At 41.3% G+C, this 18,545-nt stretch overlaps 1 long non-coding RNA gene across 2 annotated transcripts in view; it reads left to right on the top strand.

The window, feature by feature from the left end:
• The window catches only part of LOC123480852 (uncharacterized), a 112,746-nt gene that overhangs the window by 62,123 nt on the left and 32,078 nt on the right, over nt 1-18,545 (top strand). Inside the window, exon 4 of one of the 2 annotated variants that reach the window (XR_011650368.1) lies at nt 3,323-3,436. The exons of the other annotated variant lie outside the window; for it this stretch is intronic. This is a non-coding gene — a long non-coding RNA (uncharacterized lncRNA). Of the gene's footprint in view, nt 1-3,322; nt 3,437-18,545 lie in introns of those variants that run through there. 2 annotated transcript variants of the gene reach the window in all.

Raw genomic sequence — 18,545 nt, forward strand, 5'->3', positions numbered from 1 at the left:
AGTGAATCTAGAGAGTAAATTGTCTTCTTTTCCTTCCAAAAGTGTGAAATATTTACACATTACCTAAATCCTGGGTTCCATCACGGTGAACAATCAAGTCCAATACATTTCGACTATAACTTGAAATAGGGCACTTAGTGAATTCTTTCAGTTAGACACAATTGTCTTGAAGATCTAGCTAAGCTGAAACATTTTCTGTTTCTCTGTTATTTTATGGAAAGAAAGACAGGGGAAGAAAAGATTTATTTCTGTCAGTAAAAATAAAGATGACTTGTTTAAAATGAACGTAAGGTGAATACCTGCTATTCCTGTCCCTTCTCAGCTGTCACACCGCATCGATGTTGGTGAGCCAAGAAGTCACTTCGTGCATTCTTTAAAAAGCCATACTACTGTCCAGGGAAAGAGGGACACCTTCTTTCACTTCCAATCAGACAACCCATTACTCCTTTTCTCCCTTTGTACATTTGTAAAGTAACTTAAAAGCCACGAGTCATGTTCTGAAAAATCAGAATGCGCATACAGAGGATATAAAGCGAACCACAAGGAGAGTAGGAGTTAGAGACACAATGTGGCCCTTTGTGAGACGTGACGACATCCCTGGGGACCAAGGTTTCTGAGTGTTGTTGGACTAAGGAGGGTAATGACAGGGTTCAGCGTTTGCCAGAGAGTGTGTCATAGCGTGGAGATCTCAGGAGAAGTGCAGAGTGCCTTTAATCAGGCCCGAGACCAGCGTGCTAATGGCTCCCTGTTTGTCAGTTGTTTATGTGGCGGGTGGGCTGCAATCAGAATGGTGCCATTTTTTTTTTGTTATGAAAGTTTAGAGAGTGTTTATCTAATGTTTTTCTTCTCCAAGGAGACATTTTTTAAATGTTAATTATAGGGATTCCAGCTTTACCTTGCCTGAAAGATGAACTCTGTGACATCACTTTTACTTGGGGTCACCTCTCTTAACAGGGGACTTCAGTTTCAGTGACTTGGCACGTCACTCTAAGTGACTGTGCCTCCAAAGGGATCCCTTGAGATCCACCACTTGTTCAGGGGGAGGTATCATTTTGGGCTGTGGATTCTGGCGGCTGGACAGCACCTTGGGAGACTCCCAACCACACATAAATGGAAGAATTTCTACTTGTTAAGCCTTGCAGTTTGCCAAGGTAGTCATTACCTTATTTCTGTGGTAATAGATGTTTGTTCAATCACAGAGTGTTATGGTTTAGTCTTTGATCTCATCTCCCAGAGTTAATTGTAAAACTTTTGTCTGATCTCCTGTATTCCTGGTTTACAAAACGCCATCATCAGGCAATTCTTATTGTCATGGATAACTGCCATAGTGAAGGGAAATAGGATGGAGGGCTAGAATTAAAGAATGAGAGTAAACACTTATGGGGAACATTATGTTTTAGGAGAAGGCATTGCAATGTGATAGCGTAATGATTCCAATCCCAGATTTATAGTGATTTAATGAAATAAGCAGCATGCATTTGCTCTAAACATATGTTGACAGAGGCAGATCGAATATCAGATATTTCTATTGTAAAGTAGTGATTTTTGTGTCCAAAATATCATTATCGTTAAAAGATATATATTCCTTTGAGGTCTGAAAATACCCACAGTTTCCTTTCAATGCTCCTTGAGCTTAACACTTATTGTTTTATGTTGGAAGGCACTGGCTATTTTCACGTACAGGCATTGTAATAGGATTTACATTTCAGCAGTCAGCAGTCCCCAGACTGTTAGAAAGGCTGGGGAAGAATGAGAAGACTTATTCTGGCTGTCAGAGACGATGATTGGGTTTACAAAGGACTTCAGATATAATGACAAGGAGAACTCGTAACCCGAAGCCTTCAAGTCAATTTCATGCCCTGCTTTTAATTAGGACTAGCCCCCTCCTCTCTTTTTCATTTGCCAAGTTACACACCTTAATTTCTGGGGGGAGAAAACTCTCCCAAAACTGGATGGAAAACTATTGATTTGGAATCATGTCATAAAGTAGAACTAAAGAAAAGGGTTGAACTGGCTGCCTCATACTGAAACACCTCTCCAGATTGGGTCCCACTGGGCTACTGATGGCAGAGAAAGGCAAAGCCAACTCAAAATTGTGTTACTCTGGCAACTAACACAGTCCTAACTGTGAATATCTGCCACAGCTGGTGTTCCTTCAGGATTTCACTTAACCCACCTAATATTTTACCCCATTAACATAATTTGAAATTTAGGGCTCTTTTCCACATTGGGCTAGCAATTCATCTCTGGCATGGTTTTCAATATAATGATCACCTCATCATATAATCTACTGCTTCCTTTCAACCCTCACTTTGGGCCCCACCCTTCCCTTGTAGGGCCTTGGCTTGCAGGGCATTTAGTGTTTTTACATTGCACCTGTACTTCTTATCTTTCTCTGAATGCAGACCTAGGAAATTGTCAGTGAATGGAAAGAAGAGCTTCCTCAGCTCCATTTAGTATTTTCCTGTCCACGGGTCTTCAATTTTTCTGCCTACTCTAGTCTTCATTTACCCCAACACTAGGATACAAGGTTTCAGAGGCCACGTTTTCCTATGAAATTTTCCATGTTTTTTGACAAAGAAGAACTCTCATGTTTCATTAAAGAAGCCATGCAAATAGGAAGAAGGGGATTAGAAAGTTCAGGTGTTACTCCAAATGGATCTTTAAAAACAAAGAACTATCACTATCAGAAATGAAGGTAAATAGAACTAAACAGGAGGCAAAATGCCTCTAATTTGAATAAATAAAATTCACTAGATTTTTTTCCTTTGATATGAGTCTTTTCAGGATTTTGAGTGCCTAGTTATTGCATAGTTTTGCTCATCTTCTATCATGGTGATAGAAGATATATAGATATAGACATATATATCTTCTATATAGATATTATGGTAGCTAATTGCAATGATCCACCACAGACAAAGAAAAAAAAATAATGTCTTTCTTTTTCCAATTTCTTTGTTTGCGTGCAAGGTTGCTATTACAGATGGGGCCTGTTTTGTGATGTGGTATTTCAAAGGGACACATTTCTTAAAATTGCCCAAAAAATATCTGTTAAGGAAACTAGAGCTGCTGAAGGAAAGGCTGTATTATTTATTTCATCAGTTATTGGCAAAATTCTGGTAGCATTCCTAAAGAATGGTGGGGGTTCTCATTGAAGTGTCTGATTCTCTCTCCCCCCTAATCTACCCAATGCTATTGTGAAAAGGGAAAAAGAATCATAGGATTCAATTCTGGGCAAAAACAATTTCTTATTTTGTAGTTATGAGAACAGAGTTGCACTATTTTGCTTAATGTGTCGTTGATTAAAAGTTTTTCTCACTAGGACAGCACGCAATTATTTGAAACAGCTGGGCTACAAGAAGGACTGATCACATGTTATTACACGCAGAGGAGTCATGGATTATGGAAAGATGAACAATGTAATTATGTTCGTGGAGTGTCACTTATTAATTTTTAAGGTGAGATTTGTAATAATATCATAATAGCTATACAATCAGAGCAAATGTTTGGATTTCTAAGGGTCTCTAAGGTTTAACATCGGTACATGGCTTTAATTTTGTTAAAATGCCTGAGAGTTTTCAGTGTTTCAAGGGGAATGAAATCATACAAACGTTGAAGACAAAATCTACAAGTTTTCATTTAAAATTCTTGTTTCATTAACTTTCATTTATCACTACCCCATTCCCCCCATTCCTTTCCTGGGTTACTGTAGAGATGGACTCAATAGGATGGCCCATAACTGCCTTGCATTTCATCTGAATAATTATGCAAAGGTGAAAAGAGCTATCATCTTGGAAGTAATTGACTTCCATGTTAATTAACACCTTTTCTGTCTCCATTCATGGTAATTATCAGAGAAACATCACCTTTGAGAAGCCCAACAATCGCACAAAAATCAGGGCCATCTTTGTCTTTCTAGAGGCCCTTTCTTTAACTGTTTAAACCAATTTCTCTCTACGGTCATACCTTGTTTTATTGTGCTTCACTTTATTGCATTTCACAAATGTTGCCCTTTTTTTTTTTTTTTTTTTTTTTTTACAAATTGAAAGCAGGACCCTCCACCAGCAGTGGGATGACGACTTGCTTCACACTCCTTCCATTGTGGCGGTCTGGAATGGAACAGGCAGTATCTTGAAGGGGTGCTTGTATTTTTGTTTCCATCTCCTCTTCCACTCTGTTCCTTCTAGTTTCTCATTAGCATTCTTACTAACCAGGGGGCTTTTTTCAAACAGGATGAAGACAGTCTCTTTTGCAGTAAGCAATCAAAATGCACTTACTGAATTAAAAAAAGACTATAATAACAGTAGTAAAACAAAAACAACAAATGAAGGTGAAAACTGAAGTGACCTAGAAATTAAGCTAAGTGAGCACGCTGTGAGGTGGCCTGAAAACCCTGCAGGTGGAGAAGGCAAGTTGCTTGAGCAGTGGCTCTCTGACCATGTAACATAAAATGAAGGAATACAGCCCTGGCTGGTGTGGCTCAGGGGATTGAGTGCCGGCCTGTAGACCAAAGGGTTGCCGGTTCAATTCCCAGTCAGGGCACATGCCTGGGCTGTGGGTTTAATTCCCAGTCAGGGCACATGCCTGGGCTGTGGGCCAGGCCCCCATTGGGGGAAGCACGTGAGGGGCAACCACGCATTGTTGCTTCTCTCCCTCTCTTTCTTCCTCCCTTCCCCTCTTTCTAAAAATAAAGAAAATCTTTAAAAAAATGAAAGAATACAGATCATCATTATCCCAAGCCTGACATATTTTAAAATATCCCAGCTGCTATATAGTTATTGAGCTTTAATTTTTATCTTTGAGTATTTTTTCCAAATGGTGAAAACTTTGTTTATTTTAAGCCTCTAAATGCAATGGATGCTTACTATTAACTCAAATACAGTAAAAATCCCCAGTGAAAATCTCTCCTAATATTTAGTGTCTACCTATTCTTCCAGCACTTTATATATGACACATAAATATAAATAAAAGATGTGAATATATGTAAGTACATTTTATTTGTTTTTTAGTAAAGATTTTATTCATTTATTTTTAGAGAGAGGGGAAGAGAGGGAGAAAGCGGGAGAGAAATATCAATGTTAGAGAGAAATATCCATCGTACACACCCCGACTGGGGACTGAACCTACAACCCAGACATGTGCCCTGACTGGGGATCGAACCGGTGACCTTTCACTTTGTGGGATGACATCCAACCAACTGAGCCACACAAGACAGGACTGTAAATATATTTAAAATAAAAAAAATTCCTTTGTTCAAAATAATTTATTTAGCACCTATTATGTTCCAGGCAATGGGATACCAGGGTGAGCAAAAATAGACATAGTCCCTTTCCTTGCAGAGGTTAACAGGCTATAGGAGAGAGATATTAATTTAAGAATCATATAATTGAGTGTAATATTACAAATGTGGCAAGTTCAACGAAGGAGAGCTATGTTAGTACAAGATCTCATGTTAAAGGACAAGAGCTAATCCAGGATATTAGGGAAGGTTTCCCTGAAGAAGTGATGGTATTGGGTTTAGATTTCAAGGAAGAGTCAGAGGATAGATGGTACCCAGAAAAAAGATGGGGGCGAGGGAAAACAAGGGACCCAGGGCAGCTGAGCTTTCCAGGTAGCTTGCTGCCAGGGTTTGTGATAGGAGGGAGCATGTACAGTTGAGAAAATAAACAAGGGTAACATCCAGAGAATAAGCTTGTCACAGTGGGAGACAAGTCCAGTGTGCTGGGGAAAGAGCCAAACTTTGTGGGGTCTTGTAGACCATTGAAGGACTGGGTACTTGCTTCTCGGCCCTAAGAATGGTGGAAGCAGTGATTCAGGCATGGAGGTGACATGTGTTTCAGCAAACTCAGCCTGGCTTCAGTGTGGAGGACTGAGTAGATAGGCAAATTAAATGCAAGGAGATTAAATGGCAGGTTGTCATGCTGGAAGGGGAAGAGGGTGGTGGCATGAACTAGGGTAGTGGTGGTAGAGTTGGGGAGAAGAGAATGTGGCGATGAATTGTATGTGGGGGTGAGTGGACCGAAGGGGGGCTCTGCCTGGTTTCATCTGTGGTTGCCTCTCAAACCTTTTGCCCATTTGACTATAGTGTTCTCTCTCTTTTTCTGACTGACTTGTAGAAACTTTAAATACTGTGAATCTTATTCCTATTTCTGTTACATGTTCCAAGTATTTTCTTGTGATCTATTCCTTGTGTTTTCATTTTATTTTATAGTAATTTTTGACAGGAGTTTGCTTTGCATCATTATATTTATCAATCCGTTTTTCTTTTCCTTATAGATTTTGTGTCTCCAGTTCTAAGGCTTTTGTGATAATATTTAGCTTGTTTGTTTTTATTCATTTGGAATTTATTTGGGGTATGTTATAAGGTAGGGATTGGCCTTTTATTTTCTAGATGGGTAAAAACTTATGTTTATACCACTTATTCTCTTTCCCCCACTATTTTGAAATAGATTCTCATATACATACACACAACACACACGTTTGTGGCAGGTAGATGGCACATCATTCTAGTTGACTTTTCCTGTGCTGATCATGTGCACTGTTTTAATTAGTATAGCTTTATTGAATTAATCGACTCAATTTAAAAAATATTGTTTATTCTTTTTTGTACATTTTCTTTACCACAGACATTCAGAGAATCAGCTTGTGGGTTTCATAAGAGGTATTGTTGGGATTTTACTTGAGATTGCACTGAATTTATAGGTTAATTTGGAAAGAATTGACATTTTAAAAATTTGAGCCTTCCTATCTAGCAGTGTGGTATGTCGCATCATTTATTCAAGTCTTTCTTTATGTCCTTTGGTAAGGTTTTATGTTTTTATTTATAGAGCTCTAAGGCAAAACTATTTTGTTTAACTTGAATTATGTTACAGCTTTCTACTTCTTGACTTCAGTTAAATATGTATAAACAGACCCATCTTCTCTGTTGAAAACATCTAGCCTGGTAATTTTGCAAAGTTCGTATACCTCAGATAGCATGTACTCTTTGTCTAAAGTTTGACATTTGTTTCAGGCAGAAGGATGTGAGGAAGGTAAATTTTTCTTTTCTTGGAATAAATACCTTTATGAAGAGTTTCAAACCAATCTCTCTTTGCAAGTGATGCTCTGCCTTCTCTAGTGCAAGGTTTAATGTCGGCAGAGGATGTGTGTCTGTGGCGGTATATGTACATCTTTAGAAACACACTCTCTAATGTTTTGGGAATATTCCAGCACAATTCCTCTGCTGGTACATGTTCAAGTCCAGCTGAAGAATCATTTATCCTTATCCTTGTATGGTTATCTGCTTCCTGCTCTTTCTCTTGCCTACCCCATCTTAGATTCCTTAAAGAGTCAAGGCAATCTAGCTGTAAGTCTGTAAGGACTGACCCTAGAGTTCATCTTCTATGTTTTTGAAAGATCTTCTTCATCCTCCTGTTCAGGTAAAGAGGGAGTTATGATTAGATGTTACGGCCAATAATGCACATTTTGCCATGCACCAAAAAAATGATCTAAGGCTTCAAACATATTTATCTGTTTGATGGAGCCAGCATTCCTTCTTCATACAGCTTTGTTCAAAACGGTTCTTTCAATGTCCAAGTTAAGCTTGTGTCTGGTAGCCCAGACTTGATTGAAATTACAGAGACATGGTGAGTTCCATGGCAGAGCTGGCAGGGACAAAGCTGGGCTTCCTCAATCTCTCTGTCTCCCCTCTTCTGCTCTAAGCCTCTCCTGTTTTCCTTGCTTGTGAAACTCCATCAATGATACTTGTGTCTTCATTTTGTAGCCATAGCTGGGCTCTGCAATGGTAATGGCTTGTGCTTACTATCGATTTCATTTGAGATTAACACTTTCCTATTATACCTATTGTCTGGCCCTCACTCTCCTGCCTGGTACTGTAATACACTGCTCTCAGTATTCAGATGGGATCGCATGGGTCTGCCATCACTAGCTGGATTTTTAACAGGAAGCCAAGACAATAAAGGCCTTGAGAAAGCAAAAGTGAGAAATGCAGGCTTCTGTCTAGGGACATTAGTGCAAAATGAAAACAATACTGTCTTTTTTGCTTGCTTCTGCCACCCCATTTTCACCAGTGAAGAACTAGAGCCCTCCCCTGTACCACAGGCAGGAACAAAGAAAAATGGCTCCAGCCATCAGGGGCTGAACTTGGAGATATAAAATAACAGTTTCCTTGTAAATATGTAATTGTCACCTGTTGTCCACTTTCCTTCCTTCCACTTAACACTCCAAGCAAATTCTTGCTTTGTTCAAAGAGCACAACTTGAATAATAATAATAATAATAATAATAATAATAATACATGGCATTTTTAAAGAAAAATTCAGAAAATCTAGTGGCAATTAGCTATTAACTTTTTTGTACAGCTTGGTGGGGACCAACTCCACGCAGAGCTGATCTTTGAGGAAGGGACCTCTGGTTCATTCCAGCCCTAGTCAAGGATGCTCTATTTAATAGTGGCAAGTTAATGAGACTTAAACAAGATTTGGGGACTCCTAGGGAAGAAGGACATTCAAAAGGATAGTAAGTGTTTACTATTCTAAAAGAAGAAAATATAGAGTCGGAAATGGTCTCTATTTTAGCTGTTAGACAATGCCAGATGTCTAATTTCTAGCTTTCTTTGCAGGGTCCTTCTTATTCTTCTTTACTGCTGTTACCTAGTTGTTCTTACTGATGCTTCTTTCTTTCCTCTAGGTCTACCCTCAAATGCCTTCTCCTTCAGTTTTGTACAGAGAGGGATAGACTTTTACTTGCTTCCAAAATTCTGTTCTCTTCTTTCATAATAACAGAGTTTTGGCTTGACACATGGATGCCTACATGGGAACTACATTTCCCAGGCTCCCTTGCAGCTAAGATTCTGGCTATAAATTAGGGTCCATTGACAGAAGTTCTTACAGGAGATTTAGAAGAAGAAAGATAGGGCTTTTCTGGATTCTGTCTTCAATGACCAGCAAGACCATGTATTTTCTACATTGGCTCTCTGTCTTCTCTAGTTTCCTGGGCATCAGGAAGCAGTGATGTTAGTAGCCACATCTTGATCTGAGCTCTGATCTCTGAACATTTGAGGTCTGTCCAGAAAGTATCCAGCCATGTTCTGTGAAATGTAGAGACATTTATTGAAGAAGACACAAGATACGAGAAACATTGTACACAGGACAATGATGCCTCAGTCCTCTTCAAAGCAGGCACCTTGGGACCTCACACAGTTTTCCCAGTCGCCGTCAGCTGACCCATTGTATTTTCCTGAATCTCAATGATCTGAAATCTCTTTCCTTTCAAAGGTGATTTTAGTTTTGGGAAAAGCCAGGAGTCACAGGGCTCCAAATCTGGGCTTGTAGCGGGACTGAGTCACCTGGGTGATTTGATGTTTCACCAAAAACTCTGCACGAGACATGATGCTTGAGTAGGCGCATTGTTGTTATGAAGCTGCCAGTCACTGGTTGCCCATAGCTTCGGCCTTCTGAATCATCTAAATACTTTCCATGGAGGAATGTTCAAGGCTAACGCAAAATCTGATGCAGACTTGTTGCTCTACAAGCTCAGTCATTTTGAATGCGACAGCCACATAGTGTACATGCTCACTCAACTGTGTCTACTGCCTCCACTGACTAGTACAGTGAAGTTGTCATTGTTCACACATACACATCCCATCCACTCTCCTCAGTGGCCAGGTTACATCGATGTGCAAACCACTCTCATTATATTAACAATGGCTGGACTTTTCTGGACAGACCTCCTAGCTTCTCATGTCCAAGCTCCTGCCTCCTTCAGACTACTATGGCTCTAGTTGTGCCTCTGGATTAGCAGCTCCTCAATAGGCTGGTTCTAGGTTGTTCTGGGAGTCATTCCAAGAACATCTCTCATACTTTCCAGTGATTTTGTAAACTGCTCATCCCTGTATTAAATCTGCTTCACTTAAAATACTTGGGGTAAATTCTGGTCCCTGCACTGACCCTACTGCAAATAGCATTAATTATGTCAAGTTTATAGATTCTGAGTGCAGAGACTGTCCTCACAGAATAGACCTTCAGAGGGAATCAGTGAGTTGAGACACTTTTACACATGTTCTTCTATTGACTCATGCCAACCACTAGAAGGTAGGTATCATCCCTATGTATTGAGGTCCCTATCTGTAAAGTGAGGGTTAAGGAGGTCAGGAACTTGCCTACACCCACAAACTAGGAAGTGAAACCTTTCATTAAGTCTTCTCTATCACCCAGTTTGAACAAAAAATGGTTAAAGTGTCAGAAATAATCACTGCCTCCTAAGATATCAAGATAATTTCCTTCATTTTCTTTTTTAAATTATATTTTATTGATTATGCTGTTACAGTTTTCCTTATTTTTCCCCCTTTGCCCACCCACCACCCAGCACCCCCACTCCCTCAGGTAACCCCCCCACCAATGTTCATGTCCATGGGTCATACATGTAAGCTCTTTGGCTGCTCCATTTACTAGACTGTACTTTACATCCCCATGGCTATTCCGTAGCTAACTACCTATTTGTATTTCTTATACCCTCACCTCTTCCTCCATCCCCCCACATCCCTCCTCCCATTTGGCACCATCAAAATGCTCTGCATCCACGATCTTGTCTCTGTTCTTCTTGTTTGCTTAGTTTGGTTTTTAGATTCAATTGTTGATAGACACATATTTATTGCCATTTTATTGGTAATAGTTTTGATCTTTTGCTTCAATAAGTCCCTTTAACATTTCACGTAATAATGATTTGGTGATGATGAACTCCTTTAGTTTTTTCTTGCCTGGGAAGCTTTTTATCTGTGCTTTGATTCTAAAGCATATCTCACTGGGTAGAGCAATCTTAGCTGTTGGACCCTGTTTTTCATGACTTTGAATATTTCTTGCCAATCCTTTCTAGCCTGCAAAGTTTCTTTTGAGAAATCATATGACAGTCATATGGGAACTTCCCTGTAGGTAACTAACTTCTTTTCTCTTGCTGCTTTTAAGATTCTCTCTATAGCTTTACACTTTTGCATTTTAATTATGATATGTCATGGAGTGAGCCTCTTTGCATCCATCTTGTTTGGGACTCTCTGTGCTTCCTGGACTTGTGTGTCTATCAAAGATTTCCTTTATCAAATTAGGGAATTTTTCTTTCATTATTTTTTCAAAGAGATTTCCAATTTCTTGCTCTTTCTCTTCTCCTATGATGCGAATCAGAGGTACCCCTATGATGTGAATATTGAACCTGTTAAAGTTGTCCTGGAGGCTGCTTATACTATCCTTACTTTTTTTTTTTTGCTTCGTTTTTCTTCTTGTTGTTCTGATTGGTTGTTTTTGCTTCCTTATGTTCCAAATCATTGATTTGATTCTTGGCTTCATCCACTCCACTGTTGTTCCCTGTAAATTTTTCTTTATTTCAATTAGTGTATCCTGCATTTCTGACTGGATGTTTTTTATGCTGTTGAAGTCTTCACTAAGTTCCTTGAGAATCCTTATAACTAGTGTTTTGAACTCTGTATCTCATAGATTGCTTTTCTCCATTTTGTTAGCTCTTTTTCTGGAGTTTTGATCTGTTCTTTCACTTGGGCCACGTTTCTTTGTCTCCTCATTTTGTCAGCCTCCCTGTGTTTGTTTCTATGTATTAGGTAGAGTTTCTTTGACTCTGTATCTCGGTAGTGTGGCCTAATATAGGTGTCCTATAGGGTCCAGTGGCATTGCCTCCCCTATCACCAAAGCTGGGTACTCAAGATGCACTCTTTGTGTGGGCTGAGTACACTCTCCTCTTGTAGTTGAGACTTGGTTACTGTTGGAAGATCAATGGGAGGGATTTACCCAGGCCAGTCACTGTAAGGATTGGGTATGATCAGTGACCTCCAACTTCTGTCCTCTGTGGAAGATCAGCTCCAACATGGTCTGTAGCTGTCCACAGGGTGCACTGGCCCTGGGGTTTCCCAGGTGGTGCAGGCCAAGTTCAGCCCCGACCTATGTTTTGCCCAAGGCCACCCTGCCTGAGTTACAAAGCAATCTGAGATGGCTGCTACTTGTGCTGGGCTTGGAGATTTCCAGGTGAAGCCAAGCTGTGACTCTAGGCTGGCTGCTGCTAGTGCCAGGCCTGGGGCTCACTGAGGCCAGCTGTTGCTTGTTTGATAGGATTTAGGAAGTTGTGAAGCCTGAGCCAAGACCAGATATTCATATGGAAAAGCAGCTTGGGTGGGTCCATAAGTTGAGTGGGGCAGAGTCTCTTGGGATGTCCAAGGCAGGTCAAGCAGTGTTAGCTAGGTTGATGGAGTCTCACATATGGCACCAGCTTGCTGGCTCTGTGTCTGGAGGGGAGAGGACTCAGAAAAGGGAAAATGGCTTCTGCTTGCCCTGATGCCACACATGTCAATTCCTCCCTTGAAAGCCGCTGGTCCTTTTAAACTGCTCTCTCAGTGCTAGAGCTCAGAGGGAGTGAGTCTGAATAGGTGAGTCTGTGTGTGGGTTCTTTAAGAGGAACTTCTTGGGGCTCCAGCCGGTTCTTCCACCCACTCAATCCCCACTGGTTTTTGCAGCCAGAAGTTGTGGGGACTTATCTTCCTGGCACTGGAACCCTGGGCTGGGGAGCCTGGTGTGGGGTTGGGACTCCTTGATCCTGAGATATCCCTCCTGTATTTTTATCTACCATCCATGTGTGAGGGACTAGCCTGTTCCACGTTGCACCCCTCCTACCAGACTGGATGGATGTGGTTTCTTTAATTCTGGAATTGTCAGATTTCCATTCAACTCCATTTCTGATGGTTCTGAGTTATGGTTGTTCTATATTTTAGTTGTAATTTTGATGTGGTTGTACAAAGCAGTGAGCCATGCCTGCCTATGCTGCCATCTTGGCTATAAGTCCAATTTTCTTGATTTTCAAATGGGAAACCTAAGACTGATAGAGGGACATGACCTAATTTCCTTGTCTCTTCATTGTGTGAACTATATGCCTCACAATGATGAATTAAACCAGTCCCTGAATACACTGTGTTTTATGCCTCTGTGTGATGTTGGGGTGGGGGAACGTTTGCTCCTCACAGACTCCCCCTCACCATCCTTATTCTGCTCTAAGAAGACTAGTTGCTATGGATCAGTCCCTCTGAAGGACTGCCCATGGCTGAAGATTTCATTATATTCCATATTAAAAATATATGAATAACAGTAGCAGTCCTAGAATTTCAAAGGTTCCCCCAGGCAGGAGTGGACATGAAGACTGATGCCACTCCCCTTGAGCAGATTGATCCTCTCGCTTGCTCTTTCCTTTCACTTCTATGTGTTCCCTCAGGAGAGCCCCTGGCCTCTCGGGAGGCTTTGGTCTCTCACACTGCCTGCCACTGCGCCCTCACTCTCTGACTGGCTCCTCTTACTCTGCACTGGACTCTGGATGAGGTTTTGCTCACACCACGAGTGGTGAGACTTACACTTGTGGTTCAGGTTTTGGGTGAAATAGAGCACGCCTTCTATTTGGATTCCAGGACATTTCAACCATTCCAGCTTAGAAAAAGGCATTTTCCAAAGGTCTAGCTGAGTTTCTCAGTTTATACTAGGGTTGGGGGTGGGGTTGGGGTGTTGGAAGCTAGAAATAAAATACTAGGTGACTTTGCTTTGTCTTTTTTGGTGCACATATACCCCTCAGGGAGCTTTGAGGTAAAGGAATGGAGAGGCCAAAGCACAATTTAGGTAGTATTCCGTACCATTTTATTACTATTAGCTCTCTACACTGCCACCCCCTGGAAAGTCCTCTCTCCCATTCACAGCCCCTGACACTCCCCACGGGTTTCCACCCCCCCCCCCAGCCTGACTGAGTATAGCCTATCTTCTGTCAAGTCTTAGTTTAGTGGTTACCACCTCCGTGAAGCTTTTTAAAACCTGGCAGACAGAATTAATTCCTTTGTCTTTAGCAGCCCACAAGCTCTGTTGACACAATCGAAATAGTACCAAAGCACTCACCACAGTGCACTGTAATGAGCTGTTTACTTATCTGCATTTTCCACTACATAGTGACCTCCTTAAGGAGAGTGATTGCATCTTATTCATTTCTTAATCCTCCACAGCTAAATAAATATTTGTTAAATAATATCGAATTTCCACCCCCAATTCAATGCACTGTGTCAAGCACAGAGGCACCACACAGAGTTCCCTGATTTTAAGGAGCCCTTGATTGTAAGATACACCTTTGATTTCGTAACTGTTTGGGGCTGGATATATTCAATGTACATGTGTACATATTCCCTTAAATTTACCGCTGATGAATGTAGATTCTAGAGCCCAGCTCCCTAGTGAGAATGCTAGCTCCACCCCGACAAACTCTTTGGCCCTGGGCAAGTGCCTTAACTACTCTGTGCCTCAGTGTCCTCATCTTTAAAATGGGGCTGATGATAGTATCTACCTCATAGGGTTGTTATGAAGGTTAAATGAGTTAACACTTGTAGAGCATTTAGAAGGTATCCTGGCACACATAAGTGCTTTTTTAATTGTTAGTATTATTATCCTGATAATCAGATACAGTAAGATATAAAATACAAAACATACCTTAAACTCATAAGACATTTAATATTCTTAAAAGCTGTCTTGATAAACTCTATGCTGCCTCCAGCATTGGCTTGTCTTTCTCTGGAGACTAAAAGGTTACTCTCTGTCCTACCCACCGTGGCCTTGCTTACTTTTCTTGCACTATCATTTCTCTTCCTTTTCGCCAGTCTTATTTTCACCTGAGGGACCAACCCAAGGTCTTGTATGCTTTAACATCAACTGACAGAGAATCTAAGAAACAGTAAGTGTCTAATAAAATAGTGTATAAATGAATGAATCACCAACAGACCCACGCATAGCACCTGGAATCAATGAATAGATACTGTATATTCAGATACTTGGAGTTAGAATTAACAAACAAGCCCCCAACTTCTTGCTCCAACTCTAACAGGCACATACTCATATTCTGGGGACAGAATGAAATGGGTACCAGGCTGTGTCTCTTTTCTTTACCACTTGCCTCTATCTCTTCTCTCGGTCAAGCTGGGATATGGACAATTTTCTTCATGCTCTTCTTCATTATTAACCCAATTGCTCTCTGCCTGCCATCTCACCACCCTAAAACCCACTCTCCTGCATGAGCCTTAGCCTGCACATGACAACTGTCTTGTCATTTTTATGTCAGAATTTTCAGTTGACCATTTATGCTGTTTTAAGAGCTTTCTCATTTGTGTACATGACTCTGTGCAGACCTGAGCTTGCCTACATGATTATCACTCCAGGACTCCTGCAGGCGAGACATTTGGAAACCATTTAATAAATGCTTTTGGACAAAATGGTACTGGCTTGGGTGACTTAGTCTATGAGAGAGAAAGAATATAGATGATACGGCCAGTGCAGTCCATCATTCATTCTTTTATTTATTAAAATACCTATAAAGACTATTTGACAGGTATAGTGCCAGGTATTGACAGTCTAACTGGAGAGACAAGATTACAAAATATTCAAATGCGTCACTAGTTGCACAATTGTTTGACGTAGCATTGTGGATATTTCTTGATGGGACCATCAACTGGGAAGGGCCAGAGTGGCCATAGCTGATTTTCCTGAAGAGAGTGGAAGTTGACTGACCTCGAAGGACTGAGATTCAAGCTAGTGATGGGCAGGCATCACATACTGAAGAAGGGAAGTGTGGCAGTGGGGCAGGAATGAGCATGCCGCCCTGTGGGAGTGAGACCTGTTTGACTGGAATGGGGAACAGGAAGCTCTGAAGGGTAGCTCCAGGTTTTTGATGTAGACCGAATCAAGTTTGTGAGAGGGGAGTGATGTGATGGAATCAGTTAGGAAAAGATAATATCATTAAGTTTTGAAAATAGTATTGAAGGACAGGAAACAGCCTCGGGGAGGCCAGCTGGGAGCCCCATTGTGAATGAGCCAAGATGGCAGCATGGGAATGGAGACATGGACAGAAGACATTCAGAAAGAAAAGCAGAGCCCGACAGGTTTTCCTTCTTACAATTTGGTTAGACTTGCAGCATATTTTTTTTTTCGACTGTGGGAGTTTTATATTTGCTTTTACTTCCCATTTCTCTAATTACTCTGGCCCCTGTTTCACCTTAACCTTCCTTACAAACTAGTCATATAGAGTACAACCACGCCATTGTGTGATAGGTGGGGTGATGGTTAATTTTACACATCAACTCGTCTGCACCACAGGATGTCCAGAGAGCAGATTAAACATATTTCTGGGTGTTTCTGTGAGGGTGATTCTGGTTGAGACTAGCATTTAAGTCAATGCACTCCATAGGGAAGGCTACCCTCCCCAATGTGGGCAGCTATCATCCAATCTTTTGAGGGGCTGAATAGAATGAAGGGTAGAGGAAAGAAGAATTGGCCACTTTTTTTGCCTCACTGTTTGAGATGGGATTTCTCACCTCATCTTTGCCTGCCCTTGAACTAGGAGTTACACCTTTAGCTCCCCTGGTTCTCAGGCCTTACAATTCAGGCTGAATTGTAACAATAGCTTTCTTGGGTCTGCAGCTTACAGATGGAAGATCATGGGACTGCTCATCCTCCATGATTGTTTAAGCTAGTTCCTCACAGTAAATCAATCTCTTTATATCTATCTATCCATCTATCTATCTATCTACCTACCTACCTACCTACCTACCTATCTATTGAAAGGAAGTTGATTACATCTAGGATAGAAGAATATAGCAATTTTGTGTCTGTGGAGAATTCTGACTAATACAGGTAGGGGAGAATTCAATCATGTAAAACACAGGTGCCTGTTAGTGGGTCGTGGGGCTGTGGTGATGGTGACGGGTGTTAATGAAATGACCAGAAAGGCCATGCACAGCTGGTAGGCTGACCTGGTACTTAAGTTAAACGTCCTTGTTACTGCTGCAATTTGGCATAATGAATAACAGATGTCTGACCCCCTTACCCTCTCGACCACATACCTCCCCACTTCTAGCATGAAAATAAGAACTGGGGCTAGACGGAGGATACAAGCAAGCCAATCAACAATCTTCCCCTCCCCAGTTCCTTTCTGCTTATTTTTACTATATAGCTTGGTGATATTGTTAATTCCCCAGAAGCCAGCTTCATGAAGCTGCTCTGATAAGGACTCAGCTTTCTCAGCCACTTTAGAAACTCAAGGAACATCATCACTAATATTTTCCCTCATTTCTCTGAACTTTAAAAAGTATTGTAGCCTGCCATAATGGTTAGCCCTCAAAGAAGCTGTTAGTAATCTCTGCTGTTTTTTCTTGGTAATCAATTACCTCTTCCCAAGAAGGTTCGGCTTCGTTTGAGGGCCTGCCATGTCTTGTACTTCTCTTTATGCCTGGAAAACATGCTCACTAAGCAGTGGTTGAAAGGATGAATAAATAAACGAATTCCCTGGAGTGCTAGTAGCAGTGAAGGACTCATAAAAATAACATAACCTTTTTGATTTATTGAGATTTTGGAAGAACTTAAAATAAGTGTGTTCATAAGTATGCAGATAAGGTAATTTGTAAGATGGGGTTAAGTGTAGCTTAAGCATCAAGTATGGTTATACAGACTTCGCGTTGCAATACCTGGAAGAATGGCAAAGCTGGCATTGTGTCCTGGACTTGGAACTGTAGGCTTTAGGGGTCATCTGCTCAGATCCTCCTACTTTTTTCTTTTAAGATTTTATTTATATATTTTTTAGAGAGAGAGGAAGGGAGGAAGAGAGGGAGAGAAACATTGATGTGAGAGAAAAACATTGATTGGTTGCCTCTCACATGTGAGAACCTGCAACCCAGGTATGTGCCCTGACTAGGAACTGAACTGGTGACCTTTCAGTTTGTGGGATGATGCTCAACCAGCTGAGCCATACTGATCATGGCCTCACAGTTTTAAAATGAGGATTAGTGGAAAGAACCGACTTGTCCAACATACTATGTAGGGTGGTAGTGCCTGAAATAAAATCCAGAGTGGGCTACCCCTAAATCTGCCCCCAGGCTGCTGCGTTTGGAGCCACACCCATCAGAGGCCCCTCTAGGAGGCAGAAATGCTCAAGCTTTCAAGGCCAAATCTAGTCTTGCTCCAAAGTCTTTGGCCAATACCTCTTCCACAGACTTTGCCAGTTGATGCAGAGAGAAAGAAGTGCTGGGAGCAGAAGAAAGATTAAGGGTGGAGGAAGGAGGGGGTCAAGGATTGTGCAGCAAGAGCTCCCTTGGGGACACTGGTGGTGATGGTGGAGGAGGAGTGGGCCTGAGAACCAAGACAGTGGTGACTCAGGTTGTTATGGACTGAATGTGTGTCCTCCTCAAATTCATATGTTGATGCCCTGGCCCTCGATGTGATGGTGTTTGGAGAAGGGGCCTTTGGAAGGCAATTACATTTATATGAGGTCATGAGAGTGGGCCCCCCATAATGGGATTAGTGCCCTCATAAGATGAGGAAGAGAACAGAGTTTGTTTCTTTCTTCCATTTGAGGACACAGGAGAAGGCAGCTGTCTACAAGCAAGAAGAGAACATTCACCAGGAAACAAATCCACTGACACGTTTATCTTGGGCTTCCCAGCCTCTAGAACCATGAGAAATAAAAGTCTGTTGTTTAATCCATGCA

This window comes from Desmodus rotundus, chromosome 1 (genome assembly GCF_022682495.2).
Source record: "Desmodus rotundus isolate HL8 chromosome 1, HLdesRot8A.1, whole genome shotgun sequence".
NCBI classification, from domain to species: Eukaryota; Metazoa; Chordata; class Mammalia; order Chiroptera; family Phyllostomidae; genus Desmodus; species Desmodus rotundus.